At 46.3% G+C, this 16,218-nt stretch overlaps 1 pseudogene; it reads left to right on the top strand.

Annotated features, from left to right (window-relative positions):
• Window positions 1-12,238: 12,238 nt before the first annotated feature.
• On the top strand, window positions 12,239-15,351 carry LOC119305210 (annotated as a pseudogene).
• The last annotated feature ends 867 nt before the right edge of the window (window positions 15,352-16,218 follow it).

The raw sequence follows: 16,218 nt of genomic DNA on the forward strand, positions 1-16,218 counted from the left end.
GGGGGCGTCGGCGCGGGTGCAGCGGCGGGCGCGCGGGCGTCCCGCGGGCGGGCGGCGGCGGATCGGGCTGGGCGGGCCCGCTGCGGGCTCGCTGGGCCGCAGCGGCGAGGACGGCGCGGGAGCCACGCGGCAGCTGTGGAGTGAACGGGGGGAGCGGGGCGGACGTGTCCGACCGTCACGGACGTGTCCGGTGGCGGCGGGAGGAAGAGGACTAGGGTTAGGGAAAGATTCATCCGTGAATTTCGGGGGGAGACACATTTATATAGGTGGAGGGAGCTAGGAGAGTCCAAATGGGGTGCGGTTTTCGCCCACACGATCGTGATCAAACGGCCGAGAGCATGGAGGGGAGTTTCTGGGTTTTGGGCCACTTTGAAGGGGTGTTGGGCTGCAAGAGAAAAGGGGCTTTTGCGGTTACCCGGTTAACCGTTGGAGTATCAAACGACCTCCAAATAGCACGAAACTTGACAGGCGGTCTACCGGTGCTATACCAAGGCCGCTTGGCAAACCTCGGGCCATTCCGAGAAAGTTTAACACCCGCTCACAACGAGAGACAAAAGGGGGCGCCAGAGGACATAGGAGTGCCGGATTGCAAAATGGACAACGGGGAAAATGCTCGGATGCAAGAAACGAACACGTATGCCAATGCGATGCACATGATGACATGATATGAAATGCAGATGATGACATGGCAAAGTGCAACACGCAAGCAAATGACAAGGCAACAACGGCGAATAACTGGCGGACACCTGGCGCATCGAATCCGGGGCGTTACATGTGTCCGGAGCACTGTGGAGTTTACATGGCCCATCGAGCCATTCTTCCAATATGGTTCCCCGCCCTAGGGTGTGCTTTGGTTTCTTGGGAATTGGATCGGCCGACTTACGAGAGTTCGCCCGTTTAGTGCGGACAAAGGTTTTGGTGAGAGTCGTACTGTCCCAAAATTCTGTTTGGGTTTTCCAGGCGCTTTCCATCGCACAGTACTTCTGTACTATGATTGCCAAGTCCGCGAAGTGTACTATGTCACGGCGGCTTATAGCATTAAGGAGTCCTTTGTCCGTGCAGTTTTTGCAGAAGAGTGAGACTACGTCCTCCTCGCGGCAGTCCTTGACCTTGTTAAGCGCAAGGAGGAATCTGGCCCAGTAGCGATGTACAGTCTCCTGGGGCTCTTGCCTGATGCGGGAGAGACGGTTTAAGTCCAGGTGGGTGTTGTTAGCTGAATCCGGATTCTGATCCGATCTAACACCCAGGGGCTTGGGAGGTTCCGAGCCTGACAGCTCGGGATCCGGAGTGCTGCCCAATTTCTTCGGCCCAGTGCCCGATTCTAAGTCCGGGACCCAGGTCATGTCTTCCTTTGAGCAGGTGTTCGGCTCAAGGAGTTCGGTGATCTGGAGATAATTCGTCCTCAAAGCTGAGGGGCAATCCGTGTGTGGTTCCTCCACTACCGCTATCTCATGGGTGGCCGGCGGGGATTTGATGTCCCTTTGGTTGGGTTTAAGCCCGATCCGGTCATAGTTTGTAGCGACTCCCAAAGCGGCGATGCGATCCAAGAGCCCATTAAGGGAGGAGAGCTCCATCGGATCCATCTGTTCGGCGAGTTCCGAACTGACGCGAAGGTTATGCTTGATGACCCGAGAGGCCATCGTCGGCGCAACCGCCGATGGGGCGGCCATGATAAAGCCGCCAAGTCGGAGAGTTTGGCCTACAGCCAGAGCTCCCCCCAAGGTAATGTTGTCCTTGACGAAGAGACGAGCCATCAAGCCTTGCGGCGACGACACAAAGGAACTCTCAATGAAAGCACCAATGTCAGTGTCAAAACCGGCGGATCTCAGGTAGGGGGTCCCAATCTGTGCGTCTCAGGCTGATGGTAACAGGAAGCGAGGGACACAATGTTTACCCAGGTTCGGGCCCTCTCTGTGGAGGTAAAACCCTACTTCTTGCTTGATTAATATTGAAGATATGAGTAGTACAAGAGTAGATCTACCACGAGATCGTAGAGGCTAAACCCTAAGAGCTAGCCTATGATGGTATGGTTGTAATTGTGATCGGCCTTCTAAGGACCAACCTCTCCGGTTTATATAGACACCGGAGAGGGCTAGGGTTTACATGGAGTTTGTTACAAGGAAGTAAACACAATATCCGGATCGCCAAGCTTGCCTTCCACGCAAAGGAGAGTCCCATCCGGACACGGGTCGAAGTCTTGAGTCTTGTATCTTCACGCTTCAATAGTCCGGATGATGTATATAGTCCGGCTGTCCGGATACCCCCTAATCCAGGACTCCCTCAGTGGCGGCCATCCCTAGATGCATCTGGGGGGGCAGACGGGGAGAGAGGGGGCGCGCCCTAGGTGGGCCTTAGGCCCATCTGAGCCTAGGGATTTCCCCCTTCCCCCCTTCCCTGCGCCTTGGGCCTCTTGTGGGAGGCGCACCAGCCCACCTAGGGGCTGGTCCCTACCCACACTTGAGCCACGCAGGCCTCTGGGGTTGGTGGCCCCTTCCGGTGGACCCCCGAACCCTTCAGGTGGTCCCAGTACGTTACCGATAACGCCCAGAACACTTCCGGTGTCCAAAACGGGACTTCCCATATATAAATCTTTACCTCCGGACCATTCCGGAACTCCTCGTGATGTCCGGGATCTCATCCGGGACTCCGAACAACATTCGGTAACCACATACAAAACTTCCCTATAACCCTAGCGTCATCGAACCTTAAGTGTGTAGACCCTACGGGTTCGGGAATCATGCAGACATGACTGAGACGTTCTCCGGCCAATAAAAACAGCGGGATATGGATACCCATGTTGGCTCCCACATGTTCCACGATGATCTCATCGGATGAACCACGATATCGGGGATTCAATCAATCCCGTATACAATTCCCTTTGTCAATCGGTACGTTGCTTGCCCGAGATTCGATCGTCGGTATCCCAATACCTCGTTCAATCTCGTTACCGGCAAGTCACTTTACTCGTTCCGTAATGCATGATCCCGTTACTAACTACTTAGTCATATTGATCTCATTATGATGATGCATTACCGAGTGGGCCCAGAGATACCTCTCCATCGTACGGAGTGACAAATCCCAGTCTCGATTCGTGCCAACCCAATAGACACTTTCGGAGATACCCGTAGTGCACCTTTATAGCCACCCAGTTACGTTGTGACGTTTGGCACACCCAAAGCATTCCTACGGTATCCAGGGGTTGCACAATCTCATGGTCTAAGGAAATGATACTTGACATTAGAAAAGCTCTTAGCAAACGAACTATACGATCTTGTGCTATGCTTAGGATTGGGTCTTGTCCATCACATCATTCTCCTAATGATGTGATCCTGTTATCAATGACATCCTATGTCCATGGTCAGGAAACCATAACCATCTATTGATCAACGAGCTAGTCAACTAGAGGCTCACTAGGGACATGTTGTGGTCTATGTACTCACACATGTATTACGGTTCCCAGTTAATACAATTATAGCATGAACAATAGACAATTATCATGAACATGGAAATATAATAATAACCATGTTATTATTGCCTCTAAGGCATATTTCCAACAGTTTTTTACATAGTGTAGACATAGTAAATGCTCATTTCATTGTGTGCAAGTGCAAGAGATGCGGCATGTTTCATTATGTGGTGTTGTTCTGTTATAGTCTCATCCTTTTGTGTTCACAGACTGGAAAGTATGCATATTTATCTTCCAAGGAGACGAGTAACTAGTCTGTGTCACCTTGCAGAGGGGGCGCAATGAAGATAAGATTGAGGATTTCCAAGTACAAGATGTTAGGAAGGAGCCTTGCAAGAGAAGTAGGAGCTGCGCTGAGCCTCTTCAACCTGTTAAGGTAAGTCATTGTATCCAACTCAACAGTTCAATTCCTTGTTTGTTTTAGGCATAGTTAATTCACTCTTTTCAATTGCTTTATTTGTCCTCAGTTAATGAGATGCCCAAAGAATGATGCCTGATGTTGGGTACTTGTATAACTATTAATTAACATAATTAAAGGCCTTACCATTTAATTACTCTGCCGAAGTGTGGCTGAAGCTTTGAAGTCTATTAGCCAACTATTATTGCATGAGGCTCACAATCTAGTTTATAATAGGCTAATGATTGCATAGTTTTGCTTGCTGTAGTATGTTTGTATGAAACCCTCTGTTGTTCATTATGCTCCCTAAGACTTTAATTGAGCTACAGAATGGCCAACTGCTTGCTTACTTATACGCAACGTGCTATCTAAATTTGTAACTTGTTTGTGTTTTGGATTGGGCTCCAACATCATGCTCCTCTAGTGAGCTAAGAGAGATTTCTATATGCAGGTTGCACATACTACCTTTTTTATAATTTTTAAAATATCACCTGCTTATGCTTCATGACGTGTAACATTATTGTTAGTCCTGTTTTGCCATGTACTCCCTCCGTCCCAAAATAAGTGTCCTAACTTTGTACTAGCTCTAGTACAAAGTTGTACTAACCTTGAGACACTTATTTTGGGACAGAGGGAGTACAAAATAGTCTGTCTTGCTCACTTCACTATTGTAACTATATTTTTGCCCTAGTCATGTGTACTTACAGAAACATTTTAGGATGAAGTGACATCAACACAAAGATCTGCGAGCAATGCGGCATGGCCGTTACCGAATGATTATGGATTGGAATTGGAATGTGCTGATGTTCTCGAGCATCAACTAGAGGTGGCAAGACAACGTGTACATGATTCTCAGCTTACAATCAACAAGTTGAGACTGGACATGCAGGTATTAGATGCAGGAGTCAAAAAATGAAACAAGACACTGAGGTAACCACGAAGGAATTGGAGATTTTGCAGACTGAAATTTGTGCTATCTAAATCTGGCCAATCCTATTTTCTGAAGAGATTATAGTTCAAATGGAGTTAAGTTGATGCGCGTCCATGATGTATGAGCTGTATTTGCCCAGTGTATGTAATTTGTTGTTTGTGTATGCTTTATTATCATCGGTGCCGAACCATAATGCCCAGTGGGTATAATCGGCTGTAATTTCTTTATTGTATAGTGTAGGATTATTCTACGTTTCTATGCCTTGGTCTCTTTGTTGTATAGTGTATGTTTTTAGAGGTGATAGTATAGAGTAGGATAATTCTTTGAATATGTTATACCGTTCAAACGGGGGCCAACTCGCCCAAACGTTGTAGTGACCATCTACGGGACGGACGATCCATGGCCTTCTATGGGCTTTCGATCCATGGGCCTTCTATGGGCCGCCGGATCCTTGGGCCTTCAATGGGTCGTCGGATCAATGGGCCTTCTACGTCCCATAGGATCCATGGGCCTTTTACGGGCCGTCTCATCTATGGGCCTTCAATGGGCCGTCAGATCAATGGCCTTCTACGTCCCGTAGGATCCATGGGCCTTCTACGAGCCGTCTCATCTATGGGCCTTGTACGGGCCGTATAATGGGTCGTAAACGGGCTAGAGTACAAAACGTACGTTTTATGGGCTGACCATAATGGGCCGTTAATAGGCCGTATTTGATGATGCTATGAAAATGGCCCAATAGATTAAGGGGCCACAAACGGGCCGACTGTATCCACGGGCTGAATTTGGCCCACAAGCAGAAAAGGCCAGTAACGGGCCGTAAGTAACCGAATGCTGGAAATGAGCCCAAGAATAAATGGGCCCTGAGAAGGCCGAAAGGTAAAACGGGCTGGAAACGACCCAATGGAATAATGGGCCACTAATGGGTATAAAGCGGTACACTGTTCATTATGGGTCGGTTTCTCCACGGGCCGTTATTGGGCCAAGAGTTACAAAAGTACTCATATGGGCCAAAAGAAGTCATGGGCCATACATGGGCCGGAAGTTACAACGGGCTGGAATCATATTGGACGGCCTAGATGACGCTACTAGGCCTAATACCGTTAGGCCGTAACGGGTCGTGAGTTAGCGGGCTGTAAATGGGCTATATGCGAACATGTCATTAATAGGCTTTCCGTGGGCCGGCCCGCCACCTTTTGACCAAGTCAAACAGGCTGGCCTTTTCACAGGAATGGGCCTCTGTTGGGCCGTGCCACGTGTCGACGTATTATAGGCGCCTTGGGTCCAATGAGTGGATGACATCTGTCCCAACGGTGAGCCGACACGTGTTTCCTCCGTCCAATGAAGATTACACATGGAAAATCCCCATTGGTCGGGGCTGTTAACGGGTTATCGGATCCAAAACCGGACCCGATAGCTTAACAGTGTTCCATTATAGTGGATGCCACGTGTCAGTCACCCTTGACGAAAGCACTTCTGTGACGCGCGATTTATCGTCATGGAAGTAGACACTTCCGTGATGATAATTTTGGTAATGTCATGGAACACTTCTACGACAGCACAGGTATGATTATCTTGATTATGTCATAAAATCATCATGGATGTACATGCATGACAAAAAACATGATCTACTGTGACAAACACGTATCATCACGGAAGTGTATTTTTTTGTAGTGTTATCTCACGTCGCTACGGTTTGTTTCGTCCATGAGAGGCAGACCTGAGTTGAACTCAAGCTCCATCTCCCTCACTGCCTTCCCTACCCCTCATAAATAGGGTGAGATTCCGAGAAAGCAGAGGAGCAGGGGATCAGGCGTACGCCGAAAGCGCCGCCCCTCCTGTAGAGCATACAAGAGCCTCTCCTTCAATCAACACCTAGCGACGTCGCAAGAACGTCTGCCGCTCGTTGAAGCGCGACAGGCTGGTCGGGCTTCTTCGTGGGATTCAGCATCAAGGATGGACAGGTCGGCGATGACTGAGGACGGCGAGGCCAAAGCTATCAGCAGGGTGATCTACGCCGTGAAGCTCAAGCGGGAGGGGTAGTGTCGCTTCGCTTCTACAACTGTCATGGAGCAACGCTCAACAGAAGGGCGCCGCAGGCCGGGTACGTGTGGCGCCATTGTTGTGTCCCAGGCCACTTCATCCATCACTGCCCCACAAACAACGATCCTAGATTCAACGTGGAAGGACTTCAACGCTTGCCCCTGCGCCGATGGTGGCCGAGAGGAACGACGACATCATTCTAGTCCATCAGGGCTCACATCATCGCCAACCCCAATTGCGCGTGTGGGGCGAAGGCGGAATGATCTCAACCGACGATGCGCACCACCATCTCCAACATCCTCGCCGTCAGGGCCAGCAGCGCTCCGAGCAGAACAGAAAACCAGAGGAGCTTCGTTGCAAGCAATGCAAGCACGCCTCAAACCCAAAGTCCGACCGTCGTGTGGGAGAGCGGCATCAGCCATGTACGACTCTTCCAAGAAGGGCGCGGCCTTAAAGGAGCACAACGATGAAATAGTCGACGTCGGCTCCTGCGGCATGAACCAGGAGATGGGCAGGAGATGGGCATGGCAGAGGCGCCCGCTAAACATGTGGATCACGAATACGGGTACAACGCTGCATTTCCCTCCGGATGTTATGATCCTTTTCTTGGTGGGATGCAGTGGTCGCACAATCCTTTCATGTATTGCGGCTGCGGTGGGCGGTGGCATGGCTTACTCTTACATTACCTGATGGATCATGCACACCATCGACGCCATCGGCAGCATGACAGTACCACCACCATGGCACTGCGGCATATTGTAGGCTACGATGACAGCAAGTGGAAGCGCACAGATAGTGAGGTTTAGAGCTTCAAGACGAGGTGTGGTGAAGGCAGATTACAAGTGGCATTAGTTTTGACATGGCGTACAAACTAGCTGGTGCTCAAACACCCAATGCAGAGTTTTGCATGTGTATGAGAGTATGAGGAAATCAGCAGGACCATGATAAGCATGTACGTACATCTGCCTCTTTTTTTACAATAAGAATAATGTGGAACTTCTAGCCTTCTAGAATAAGCGTGGTAGCATATTTAACTTTGTTATTACAAATATTGTATATGGTCAATCCAGGATAAAAGTCTATTTATCAACTTGGTTAATTTGGTTGCAGTCAAGAGGAAATCTAGGGGGGGTGCTTCTTTCACTTAAGTATTGCCATTGATATTGACAATTCTCTCTAGTATTCTGTTCATATTGCTTTTACCTTTTTCCCCTCCATGTTTGAGTACTTGCATTGCTATTGCTTTCGACTTTATTCCTATGATGCATGCTGCTGACGGCAATGCCTCAATGTGAATGTTTCAATCATTTGATAAACCTTATGGAACCTGTGACCAATACTTCTTACTGGATTTTAAGTTTCGTTACTCATATACCGCCAGGTACTATAACAAGGCTATTGTTAAGATCATCATCAATCCTGTCTGCCCATCTAAAAGTTAAGCTTTCCTGACCTTACACTTGCACGCAACTCTATCATTATTGCTTACAAGGGGCGGCTTAGTGATTCAATCTCTAACTATAAGGCAGCTTAGTGACTGCCATGTTTGTTTTGCTCAAATCAAAAGGAAATTGTTTTGGTACTTGAAACTGTTTGAGTGGTAAGCTTTTTAAGCATAAATTTATTTATTTGTACCCGTTGCAACGCACAAGCCTTTTTCCTAGTAGAAAATAAAAATGCAATGTTTTTTCTTGACAAAATAAAACTGCCATGTGAGAAAATGAAAAAAAACCGGGACTTTCAGGATTGAAAAAATATATGCGGCATTTTAAACACAAAATAGTTACGAAGGCCCTCTCAGCCCAGTGGCGCTGAGCGCCCGAGCACGCACATGGATGGGGTCGCAGGTTAGGAATTCCCTATTTGCCGCTCGTTGCGTCGAACTGTCGACGCAACACACAAAGCTGGCGATGGAAGCACTCACCTGGGCCGGCCCGTTAATCACTTGGGGCACTTATCGGTTTTGGGAACCTTCTAGAGTTTCCCAACCGGTTCTTTCTGGTTTTGGGAAACTTCTAGAAGGTTCCTTGAACCGCTTTTTTTCTTTTGTCCATTTTTCTGTTTCTTTTTTTCTTTCTTTTCTTTTCCTTTTCTATTTCTTTTTTTTGTTTCCTTTACATTTCAAGTCCATTTTTTAAAAACAAATCAGCTTTCAAATTTTGTTCAGAAACTGAGAAAAATGTTCATACTTTTAAAATATTTTCAATTTTGTAAAAATTGTCATGCTTTCAAAAATTGTTTCATAAATTCAGATAATGTTTGCATTTTCAAAAAATGTTTGAAAAAATTGTTCAGAGTGTTTTTGTTCATTTTTTAGAACTATTCAAATAATGACTGGGATTTAAAAATTGTTCATGTTTTCAAAAATTGTTCCTATTTCCCCAATATTGTTCATATATTCAAAAAATGTTCATGTTTCAAATTTGTTCGGATTTTTAAAAATTGTTCTCTGTTTCAAAATATGTTCTCAAGATTCAAAAAATGTTCATGCTTTAAAAAATTGTTCGCGCTTCCAAGTTTGTTCAGTATTTTTCAAAATTGTTCTCTGTCTCAAAATTTGTTCTGAAGATTCAAAAAATGTTCGGGAATAGAAAAAATGTACCAGCTTTCCAAATATTTTCACAAATTCAATAATAGTTCATGTTTTTCAATCTTGTTCAAAATTCAAAGAATGTTCTGGAAGTTTTAAAAATTTAAACATTTTTAATTTTTGTTCACAAATTCAAGAAATGTTCGCCCTTTTCAAATTTGTTCACATCATCAAAATGTTCCTGTTTTACAAAAATTGAATGAAAATTCGGAGAATGTTTTTATTTTAAAGAAAATATTTATAATTTCAAAAAACTCAGTTGTAGGGGGTCGTCGGTACGACCCAATTAATGGATTGTAGTTTCTAGGATTTTTTGTGAATTAATGTTTAAGTCTTGTTTTTGTCGTATACGTCTTTAAATTTCGCGCTGCTTATTGAACATGAGGATGTCTAGGTCACAGTGGTTTGCACGGCAGGCCAATTAGTCTGAAGTCGCGTGTTTGAGTTACAGCGATAGCGCTATTTTTCTTTTTTGCGATTTTTCATCTCCGGAACCTGCCGCCGCGTGCCACTGTAAATGGGCCGGCCCACGCTAGCCGCTCCTGTGCGAAGTGCCGGCACTTTGCCGCAGCGAGCGGCCTATAGGAGCTCCCCGGGGGAAATATCTGGTACTCCCACCCCTAGGGTGCTCCCAGTGCTCCAAACTTGGTAGCACATTTTAACTTGTTCAAAAAAAATTGAAAAAACTCCAGCACATTGACACAACATGAATGTATGTTTAGAAAAAATTCAAATCAAAGTTCAAAACATTGCTCGAGATACAAAAATGACAAAATGAACATCAATGTGATAATGGGCCTAACCTAAAGCCCAACTTATGTTGTGTACTATTTACTGTCGAATTTGTCATTTATATTTCTCAAGCTATGTTTCGAATTTTGATTTCATATTTTTTGACAAAATACTTTGATGTTGTGTCAATGTGCTGTATTTTTTTCAGAATTTTTTGAACATTTAAAAATATGCTACCAAGTTTTGGAGCATCAGGAGCACCCTAGAGGTGGGAGTACCAGGTATTTCCCCGAGCTCCCCGCAGGTTAGATCCCTCGCCTCAAGATATTTTGGGTTGTCTAAAAACAAGATATTTTGGGGAGAAAAATATCGGGCGTTCGTTAGAAGTAGCCGAACAACGAACTACTCAAGCAGTCCTAGGCTCTGCGCCTCTGCCGCAAGATTCGTGCGACGGCGGGGCAACGTCCGCTAGGGTTAGGGTTAGCCCCCTGGCGAACGGTCGCTAGATAACATTTCTGAAAGAAAAAAAAACTATCTCTTCCCCTTTGGAGACGGCGCCAACTGCCGCCTCCCGCCACCGCGCTGCCGCCTCCGCATCACAGGATCCTTCTTCCCCAATTTCTTTCTCAGATCGAGCAAAACAGAGAAACCTGGGGTAGGGAGAGATGGCGCCGCGGGGCTGCACACTGGGAAGGCGCTCCAAGGGATGAGATCTTGCTCTGGGGAGGGAGCGGAGCGGGAGGGGCATGCGTTCGTCACCGCCGTGGGCATGCTGGCCGCTGCTTGCTGCTGGAGGGGATGATGGCGGGCGTCAACTCTTGGCAGAGCAGAGAGGGAGAAGCAGGTGTCGACGCCGGCGTGAGCACGCTGGCCGCCGCTGCTCGAGGGGAAGACCGTGGTCGGGTCGTCTGGAGGAAAAAAGCGAGAGAGAGAGAGAGCCGACAAAGAGCAGAGATATGAGAGATGCTTCGGGTGATGAGAGATTGAGGGAGAGATGGGAGAGGCTTCGGCTGAGATGAGTGAGATTACTACTCGTATTTCCTTCTGTTGGAGATAGATTGAGAGAGGGATGCTTCAGGTGAGACAAGGGGGTGCTGATTAGTGTATGATTGAGAGAATGCTTGCTGCTGCTATTCGTGCTTGCCGCCCAAGAGAACTTGCTAGAATTTTGTTGTTTGTTATTGCAGATTGCTGTGATGGAGAATCAGCGTTGTTTTAATCTTTTGCAAAACGATCTCAGATTGAAGATTTGCACTGGACTGAAGAACAATGCAGAAATCTCGAAGGTCCCGAAGAACCTACCCCTCCTGTGATGTTGGAGACGTAGCTGTTCAGTTTCAAATGGTAGTTATAGGATATTGTCAAAATATAGAACAAGGAAGATGTTTTAGGGGAACTGCTGGAGTTTGATAACTTAGGGGGGGTGGGGGTGGGGGGTCTTTTTAGGAGAGTCCCCAGTTTTGAGATGTAGGAAAAGAATTAAGGGAACTGCTGGACTTGCCCTAACCTAGCTTATTTTCTGTTCTCCCTTTTGGCTTCGTTTTATTTTCTCCTTTGATTTTCGTTTATAGGTCTAGTTAGCCGCCTAGTTATTTGTTTTTGCTATCTGCCTGCAGTTTTGTTTGTTTTGTTTGTCATTGTAGGTTTGGCGTCTTCTTCTAATAATTTGTTTTGTTCTAGTTCTAAGATCTGATATACGTAGTTATCATGTTTGTCCCAGATGCGGGCTTCCCACTTCATGAATCAATCAAGGTGCACTACCATAAAAAAGAACTCTAAAAAAAAAGGGCAACCTGGTGCATGTAGCTCCCGCTTGCGCAGGGTCCAGGGAAGGGTCCGACCACTTTGGGTCTATAGTACGCAGCCTTTCCCTACATTTCTGTAAGAGGCTGTTTCCAGGACTTGAACCCATGACCTCATGGTCACAAGGCAGCAGCTTTACCACTGCGCCAAGGCTCCCCTTCATAAAAAAGAACTCTGCTCGAAAAAAAATATTGGATTATGAGCTAACTTGCAAAATGTTGCTCTCAGGATGATGGCATACTATTGACAGCAATCTGTGCTAGTGGTTGGTACTTGTGGACTTTTAGTCACATGTACCTCCTTTTCTACTTCGATGTTAGTGTATGTATTTTGTACAGTCGAAATTTTACTTCGTAGAAAATAGCAAATAGAAGCAATGTAATTCAAATAAATGCTGGTAGTGGGTAATGATGGGATAAAATAGGCCAGAATCTTTGATTGATCCTGCCGATGCTGTCAGTCCTCTGAATATGAATATCCACCTTCTATTTATACCCCTCTTATTCTGAGGCATGCAAGAGGCAGGCAGACAAGCAGTAGTGATCTGAAGAGGGAAGAAGAAGCGCCATGGCACTTGGAGTCTTTGTGAATTGGAGGGGAAACACCATCAACAAAGAGGTGCATGGCGGAGTCAGAGCAGCATGGTTTTTGTATGGTAATTAAGTCACTACCGTCCGAGTCTTTATTTACAGACACATTTTACATATGTGCGGCCATGCAATATCTCACTATAAGCTTGTGAGGTCACACCATTGAATCATTTTTGTATGTTGTTTCCCCTTGCAGTTCTGACTGTGGTAACAAACGTGGTTATTGTCCCAAACTTGTTGAATATGGTTACTTATCTCCATGGAACAATGCATATGGGGGTTTCGGGCTCGGTGACTACAGCTGCTAACTTTTTTGGCGCCACATCCGGGTTTGCAATGATTGGAGCTTTCCTCTCTGACTCCTACATAACTCGGGCCCGAACCATGCTCCTCATCGGTCCATTTATGTTTCTGGTAATATGCATCTTCATCTGTCCAATTATCTACATGATTTCTTTTTTCTAATGATCCAAAGGAGTTAATTTTTTTAAACTAGAACCAGCCAATAATAGAGACGGCAATAAAACATGCGTGTCTTTATGAATTATTTTAAAACATATGCGCCTTTATGAGTAAAAAGGTGAATATGAAATCCTAGTATCTTAAAATTATAGTCTGATAAGTGTTAAAAATGACTAACATAGTATCATAGATTTGATTTGTTTTATTATTGTAATTTTCTTCATTTTGATGTGGCCTCACCAAATTTGAAGGAAGTGTTGTCTGCAATTCTGATGTACATTTCCAAAGCTGAAATTTAGTTGGGAACTTGCTATACATTTACTTTTTGAAAAAAGGAAACAGAGACCCGATTTCGTTAACAAAATCAGTCACAACAATTATTTGAAAAGAAGAAGATGAAATGTCATCCAACCATTTAGCCTGGCATCTAACAGACACAAACCATAAGCAACAATCAATTTTGGGTGTACAAATTTGAAAGAGGCGTGGTGAGAATGGACTACTAATATATCTTAATAAAACAGCGATGCGCCTTTAGCATATCGGTGATATGCTGAAAACATAAAACTGCCTTATATCTTGTCATGTTTTCATATAACTCAATTCGTGCAAAAGATACAGTACATACTTCGGCATATCCTTGACCAGGGAACCCACTTATTAACGCCGATAATGAGGAATTCCTTCATGCCAACATTTATCCGTATTCAAGTAGGGAACTAAGATATGTGATGTTATTGTAGCATGATCGATTGAACATGCATTAATTTGTGCAGGGATACGGATTGCTTGCACTGCAAGCCTACCTACCCTCCCTCCATCCACCCCCTTGCAATACTGAAGCAGAGCTAAACAATTGCAAACAAGTCCATGGCAAGAACGCTGCCTTGTTGTACGTAGGCTTGTATCTGAGTGCAGTTGGTGATGGTTGTATACGGTCTTGCTTGCCGTCCCTTGGAGCAGACCAATTTGACCATGAAGATCCCAAAGAGTCCCATCAGCAGTCCAGCTTCTTTAACTGGTATACCTTCGGAATCTCTTTTGGAGGTTTCGTAGGGCTGATTCTCATAGTGTGGCTCCAGAACTACAAAGGGTGGGATATCGCACTAGGGTTGTGTGCCGTCATAGTTCTGCTCGGATTGCTCGTAGTTGCTGCTGGTCTCCCTTTCTACCGCAACCAAGTACCACAAGGAAGTCCTTTGACTCGAATACTGCAGGTGGTACATGCTACTTCCTGGCTCAAGACATAATATGTTACTTGTGTTGACCTCAATGTTGCTTCTCCCAGGTTCTTGTGGTTGCATTTCGCAACAGGAAGACTGAAGTTGGTGAGGGGCTAGAAGCGCATGAAATGAGTATTGAGGTGCGGACAGGTTACATTGGCTCACTCTCTCAAACAAATAGTCTGAAGTAAGGCTCAGTTAATCGAACCATTTTCCCTTGCCTGTACTTATCAAGTTGCCATAGAGAGTACACCATAGGGTTTTGAGAATCCCTTTTCCCTAACTCTGTGATGCATCATGCCAGATTTCTCGATAAAGCTTGCATCAACCGTGGCAAAAAGGGAGACTGGTCGGTCTGCAGTGTGACCAAGGTGGAGGAGACCAAGATTGTGCTCCGCTTTCTTCCCATCTTCATCAGCTCCGTGATTGGATACATATCCAACATCATCCTCTTCACGTTCACCGTGCAGCAAGGTGGCTTGACCAACACAAGGCTTGGCAAGATCCACGTTTCTCCGGCGACACTCTTCATCATCCCCATCATATTCCAGATGTTGATGCTTGCAATCTATGATCAGTTCATCGTGCCATTCTTGCGAAGGCGCACGGGCTACAGCGGCGGCATCACTCACTTGCAGCGCATCGGCATAGGCTTTGCCTCCATGATACTTGCATGCATCATCGCGGCGGTCGTCGAGAAAAAGAGGAAGGAAGCTACAGTGCAAATGTCCCTCTTCTGGCTCGCACCTCAGTTCTTCCTGCTCGGCGTCTCGGACGTGACATCGTTCACTGGCCTCCTTGAGTTCTTCAACAGTGAAGCACCACGGGGTATGAAGTCGATCGGCACGGCGTTGTTCTGGTGTGATCTCGGGCTCGCGCCGTTGATGGCCACGTTCCTGGTGGATGCTGTGAACGGGGCGACAAGGCATGGTCACCGGGTAGGCTGGCTCGAGGGCGCAAGCTTGAACACTAGTCATCTTGACTGGTTCTACTGGGTTGTGGCTGTCGTCGGATTGCTCGGCTTCTTCAACTACCTGTACTGGGCCAACAAGTATGTGTACCAGAACAATCAACGCGTTGCTAAGTTGCGCCAACGGTTGATCAGGACTCGCCTTGACATATCACATATGCATGGTATATTAGTAGTACTACTTCGGAAAAGAGAAGGACGTTTGATTCCCTATGTGTCTATGTCTTGGATTAGTCAAGAGTAACGTACAAGCCTGTACTAGTATTCTGCTGTCATACGTGTGCCTGATTGTTTCCAGTTGATTCGTTGTACTCATCTTTGCTACTCTTTGCCGGAACAAATGGCTTCCATATAAGTTTCATATATGAACAGCGAGACCGAAACTGACTTATCTCATGCATATGTCCATGCCACAAAGATGTAAATCTAATTAGGCTCTGTGTACCAAAAATTAAGTTAGCAACATGATCCACAAACTAAAGGCAACGAGTTAACTAAAGCCATAGGCATTCACATAGCCCAAGGAATGTGTGCAGCTGAACTGGTACTCTTCGCATGTGGCTCAAGTTCGACTAGCGACCACAAACGATGTCTAATGCTAATGCTGGAGATATACGCTCGTACAACAAACTAAAGGCAACGCAAGAACAGCGAAATGCAAGGATGTGAATGTGATCAGATGGAACCTGCTCTGCTCTATTCAGCTTCTTAGGATCGATATGATATCCAGTCCAGATCGGGACGGGCCGTCGTTGTGTGGTGAGAGGACTACTCCTCCTGGCACCTGGTGGCAATAGCGATGGCAGCGCCGCGCCATGAACCGCCTCCGTCTCCTGCCTATCACCATCCACCGCCGCCGCAGATAGGGTTCGCGAGGGGTGGAATCTTGGAAAAGGAGTTCGCCCGCCGTCGCTATTGCCATCGGCTCCCTCTCTCGTTCGTGGCGGCGGCGAGCCCTGAATCGCCGGCGTCTGCCGAGTCCCCTCTGTCTCTTAGGGCATCTCCAGCCGCGCC

This window comes from Triticum dicoccoides, chromosome 5B, assembly GCF_002162155.2.
Source record: "Triticum dicoccoides isolate Atlit2015 ecotype Zavitan chromosome 5B, WEW_v2.0, whole genome shotgun sequence".
NCBI lineage: Eukaryota > Viridiplantae > Streptophyta > Magnoliopsida > Poales > Poaceae > Triticum > Triticum dicoccoides.